Here is a 6,000-nt window from a genome sequence, read left to right on the forward strand (position 1 = left end):
ACAATAACCTGCTGAGGGGCTTCTCTCTGGCAACTCTTCATACACAGAGTAATGCGTTCAAAAGTCTCCATGTTCAGCAAGGTGCCTCAGACAGCAAAAAGACATCTCGGCCTGCCCTGGACATAGCAAGCATGAAAGCAGGCCTGAAGGACTGCCTCTCCCCATATCTCCCCATCCAGGACTGTGTGTTCATTATCTAAGACCCCTTTTTTGTGTGCCTCCTCCATGTGAGGTCCGGAGGGTGGCAACATGAGAACAGGCCTTTTCTGCAGTGGCCCCCCGTTTCTGGAACGCTCTCCCCAGGGAGGTTCGCCTGGTGCCTTCATTATATACTTTTAGGAGCCAGGCAAAAATGCTCCTCTTCAACCAGGCCTCTGGCAGATAAATATTCTACAGCCTTTTAAATGTGTCTGTGGTAAGGGTGGTTGTTGTTTGGCCATTTTGTTTTACTTATTTACTTGTTTTTAATCCTGTCTTTTATTCTGTCAACCGCCCTGAGATCTTTTGATGAAGGGCAGTTTATAAATCTAACAAATAAGATAAAATAAATGAGGTACCTGGGCAGCTGGTGTAGCCTAGGGAGAGTCCTGAGGACCAGCCACAGAAGCCTGGAAGGGTACATTCTGTTTCCCTGCCCCAGGGCCTAAGGTTCTCTACCTTGGCTTCTCTGTGATAAAGGCCATTTGGAGGACTGTAGGGACCAATGCCATCTTTTCTGGCTGGTGCCTTTCACAGTTGCGTAACAGACTGGGATTCAATCAATGAGGCATTCCCCATTGCTCTCCCAAAATAGCTACTACGCCTGTTGGATTTCTGCCTGTTGTCCATACAGGAGACAACTCTGTTTTATGCATCTGGTGTAGACACCAGTCCACAAAAAATCAATGCCATAATAAAATCTGATAGTCTTTAAGGTGGCACAAGACGTTTCATTACTCTTTGCGTAACAAGCTGGGCATGAACCCAACGCTTGGCTCTGCCATTAGTACAATGCGAAAAAGCTTACTCTTCTTAGCGTCAGTACCTGTTCTGCTCCAATTGGCGATCTGGCCCCCGGAGATTAAGTGGGTTAGTTTTGCATTCACCTGCTGAGAGCATCTGTGCTTTAATTAAGCCTCATGTAGATGCATTGCAGAGACGGATGAGGGCTCTCACCACAAGCAGCCTCTGTTATGGCGCAAGGCATTCCTTCTTAAATTACACTGCCACATTTGTGTAGACAGCAGAATCAAGGCTCTCTCTTCAACTGGCCTCATTACCATACACGTTATATATGGGCCCAGCGCTTGTGCAGGGAACACCTGATGCTGTAACGTTGCCAACAGTACGACCGGATGGGAGACCACTGGAGCTCCACATAAATCCTTCTGAGTGTTCCCAAACAAAGGTGGGATACAATAATAATAAGCCATACATATATACATAAGGTCATGCTTCACTAACGGGGAGTCTTTCCCCCTATCCTGCTTCTAGGCCCACATCCCTAAGTATTCACAGGTCTTCTGTTAGCAGAATCAAAGCTCTTGATTCACTTGGCTCCGGCGTGGGAGTCATTTCGGCAGTGAAGGTGGCTTGCCCGCCCCAATCACCAGCAACCCATGCTACACCACTGGCTGTCTTGCATGTTGTGTGTATGGTGATGCAAGGTCTGTGCTGTCTCTGCATTCAGAAGTCTATTGACTCTTTCTTTCTCTCTCTCTCTCTTGGTGTGCCATGTGGGTGCCTTTGTGCCAGCACATAGTGGTGGACAGTGGCAGTGTTTTAAGGGGTGTGTGTCTCTGGTTCACCTGCCGCTTTGGGGTTTTGTGGCAGTGTTTCCCCCTCTTCCCTTCCTGGCTGGCCATGTGCTGGAGACAGCGGACAAATCTGCCTGTATAACGGTGGCCAGGTCCAAGAAATAAGGTGAGCACAGGATTACTCTGGACATACCTGGCAAAAGTAGAAGAGAGCTGTTTGATACTGCCCGTATTTCTACAGAGTGATGGGGCAAGAGGCCAGGGCTGGCCCAAGACATTTCAGCTCCTGAGACAAACCCCAATATGGGGAGCTGTGCTTTCCACCAGGGAAGAAGGAATGAGTGAAGATTGGCATCAGGAACAAGCATTGACGGAGTGGGAGTGGGGAGAGAAAGATGAAACAAGGACCTGCTGCCCCGGGGACCCTGCCGCCTGAGGCCATCACCTCACCTGGCCTCATGGGTGGGCAGGAGACATTCCATGGATATTCTGCTGGCTTCTGAGAATGTTCTACACAGGCATTCCCTTGATCTTTTGACCAGAATCTCCTCTTTTTAAATTACTGTAATGTGTGTGTGCGTGCGTGCACACACATTTTAATTATGGATTAAACTATGGCTTTTAATGGGATTACTTTATTGTGTATTTTAATTATGGATGCTCGTATTTTAATGTCTGTGGAATGGGTTTTTGAACTTTGCAAACTATCTTGATCTTATATAAACAAACAAACAACAACAATAAAAATAACCCAGGCATTCTGCGGAATTGTGGGGATTTAAAAAGGTGATGACTGGTGACGTGCAAATATAGAAGGGGCTCTCTATAAAGCACCGAGCCTTAAATCTGGAGCTGGTCCTGAACTGAACCTCCCCCTCTGGTACCCCTCTGCAAAGACGGAAGAAATTCATGCAAACATCCAGCTCAGAATTCTGTCCGAATCAGAGGCTCGCACACTTCCGCCAACCCATAAAGCTTTCCAAATATGAAAGTATCACTTTACTTATTCCCGGATTTCTCATTCTTTGCTGTACAAAAAATGCGGTACAATAAACCTTGACAGGTGCTGTAGAGTCAGCATTGTTAGAATCAGTGCTACAGGCAGGTGTTTGGAGCGGGGGGAGAACTTAAAGGTTGTTATGACAGGTGGCAAGACAAGGGAAATGTCCTTGTTGTTCGTACCGACCGCTTTTGGATAAAAAGGTCCAATGCAATTCACAACAAACAATGCAATTCGGCAATTGCTCCATTGAACAAAGCGGCCAAGTTCTTTGTAGGGTTCAGTGGAATAAAGCCTAGCAGCTGTTGCATTTGGGGATCAGATGTGTATTTCCACTCCTTTATGTATCCTGAATCCAAAGTTCACAAGGAAGGGAAGCGAGTCACCTCTACCCGCAATCCATCGCCCAGTTATTTGCTGGAGCTGCCATCCTGCAAGGGGAAGGGAGTGTAGGGTCTGCAAAATCCTCCAGGGGTCAGCATGCTTCAAGCCGCAGCTGCCTGCTGTCCCAAAAGAGCCATTCTCCTGTGTCACCCTGCCTTGGGGAGCCAAGAGTAACCTTCTCCCTTCCTTCTTGCATGTCTTGCTGTGAGACCAAAGAAGAATCAAGTAGGATGGGGCCCATCAAACTGACCAATGAACCAAGAGGAAAATCCAAGATGGCTGAGAGAACTGGGCAGGGGTGGTGGTGGAATGAGAACCGACTGAAGAGTCCTTTGGGCACCTGCTCCCCTTCCGAGTCCAGAAACTGTCCAGAACCGGCAGTTGAATCTTACTTCAATGTTGGCAATAGACCAGCGTCCTCAACTGCACCCAAGGGCAGCAGGCTTGCTTTGTGGGTTCAAGCTGTGGCACGTGCCCCATACCTGCCTGCAGCATTGGGCAGCCATGAGTTCTACCTTACAGAGGACTGTTTGAAGGAGCTCCCCATTGGAAGGGCTGTCTGGTCAGAGGCTGGTTTAAAGAACCCTAAAAAGTAAGACCACATCGGAGGTGCTAAAGCAAACTCACCAGGTCACCTGTTTGCAGCTAATGCTGTAGATGATCTGCGTTGACACTTTAAATTGTAATAGGTATGTCTATATTTGCATTTATTTTCCCTATAATTCTGTTTTACATTTTAGGATATTCACTTAAACAACCTTAAAATATCAATGACTTCCCATCTTCTCCTCCCATGGTTCATTTTGCATAACATAAATCCCTGCATATTTTATGTAAACTAAACCATTCAGTGTTCCATCACGTATTACATCCATCAAAACATACGGTATTTACACTGTTTAATTTATCCTAATGCTGCCCACGTTTTCAAATGTGCACAGTTTCCCCCCATATATTCAATAAAAATCTTCCAATCTTCTTTAAACCTATGTTCTTCTTGTTCTCATATTCTATATGTTAGGTCTGCAAGCTGCGCATATTCCATCACTTTAGTTGTCATTCTTCTTTAGTTGGGACTTTGCCCATTTTCCATTTGGGGACTAACAAAACACGGACCACAGTAGTGTCATACATAAATAACCTTTATGGACACCTGGGAATTTCCATCTGAATTACCCCCAACAAAAAGGACTCTGGTGTTTTTTTAAAGTACTTTTAAACGTTTTTTTCAATTCATTATGAATTATTTCCCAATACTCTTTTACCCTTTTACAGGTCCACCACATGTGATAGAATGTGCCCTCAGTCTCATTGCATCTCTACATTGCCATTTACACCTCTCATCTGCACAGCTGCCTCAAGCGAAAACACATTTAAGATGGACAGGGTTTGAGTCAAGGATCACTAGGAGGTAAACCTATTATTATGATCCCAGAGGCCAGGCCTGGGACACGTGGACTGATCACAAAGACACCCATGTGGGGTCACAGCCACCCCCTTCCGCAGAAATGTCTCAGATGAAACGGTAACAAGGAGGCTTTCATCTAAGAGGAGATGTTTTTCAGAAAGGCTTGTATTCCTAATGCTTCTCCTATGAGAAATTAACTGCAGCAATTTCAGCTCTGCCTGTATTGTGTTACCCAACTCCTTACCTGCCCCCTTGATTCTACTCCAGGAGAGCTCCTGCTGCTGTAATTGACCTAGGTTAGGTTTCAAGAGTTTGATCTGGAGCTCCAGGTCTGCAAGGGAAGGAATTTAATTCTCAGAGGGAGAAGCTGGCAGAATACTTTCGGTTCAGAATTTTCCCTGATTAATTTAGAGTGGCCACTTACATACATTGCCCGCCCCCCACAAAAAAAGATAAAAGAGGACACAGGTTTGCATACGTGCATTTATATGCATAGATGTGAAATTAAAAATAATTCCTGCAATTTCAATTATTGCAGGAACAAGTCCTGTTGGGAGGTGGTGGATAAGTTTAAAAGTGCAACCTTGTTTATCACAGCTATAGAATTGTAGAGTTGGTGCGGGAGGGACTGTGAGGATCATCTAGCCCAACCCTCTGCAATTCAGGAATCTTTCACCCAGCATGGAGTTCAAATCCACAACCCTGAGATAAAGAGTCTTATGCTCTACAGGCTGAGATATCCCTCACATATAGCACAATGTGTGCTGTATATAAGTAATGATGTTATCCACACAAGAAGAGCAGTGAGATTCTTCTTGCCTGTACCACTTCAGACTGCAGATGGGGACTTCTGTGTCCTGACGCTCCTACATGTGTATATATCCTTGCAGTTAACAAAATCCAATATACTGTTACAAATCTAGAGCTGGCAAATGTTAGAAATTAGTAAAATGGTAGAATTCAGCTGATACCTGGGGTACTGAAGGGAAAATACAGGCTGCAGCAGTTCTCCTGAACTGTGCAAAAAACACTGAAATTCCTAGGTTTACCCTATGCAAACTAACCTGGCCTGGCTAGCTGAGTGGTCAGTCTTGAACACACCAAAGCCAGATCCTTAGGTTTGTGCAAAACAAGCAGTTGCCAAGGTGACCGGGGAGGGCGTGGTATTGCACAAGAAAAATGTGTCCCTTTAAAAACAGAGAAGGGGAGGGGCCCCTTAGCAAAGGTTCTTGGGAAGAGGGGGGGGAGGAGGTGTCAGAACTGGAGGCAAGAGGCTGTGTCAGGCAGAACCATAGTATTGGCAGGCTGAGGCAGAGGTGTGCAGAACGCCTTGGGCTCCAATGCTGCGTTGCTGTGCGAAAAGAGCTCCTCTTGAGATACAATGCTGCAGACTCTCTTCCTCCACCTTAGCCCAGGTGTCCAGAGGTGCAAAATAAGCCCAGTCTCTGATAGCTTCCTTCCTGTCTTCTTTC

General features: G+C 45.9%; 1 long non-coding RNA gene across 1 annotated transcript; it reads right to left on the reverse strand.

Moving 5' to 3' along the window:
* Window positions 1–2,699: 2,699 nt before the first annotated feature.
* On the reverse strand, window positions 2,700–5,634 carry LOC310829898. The gene is made up of 3 exons (XR_014557422.1): window positions 5,593–5,634; window positions 4,773–4,859; window positions 2,700–3,705 (listed from the first exon to the last, which is right to left on the reverse strand). It is a non-coding gene; the product is annotated as an uncharacterized lncRNA (long non-coding RNA).
* Between the last annotated feature and the right edge of the window lie 366 nt (window positions 5,635–6,000).

This window comes from Podarcis gaigeae (assembly GCF_964106915.1).
Source record: "Podarcis gaigeae genome assembly, chromosome: 13".
NCBI classification, from domain to species: Eukaryota; Metazoa; Chordata; class Lepidosauria; order Squamata; family Lacertidae; genus Podarcis; species Podarcis gaigeae.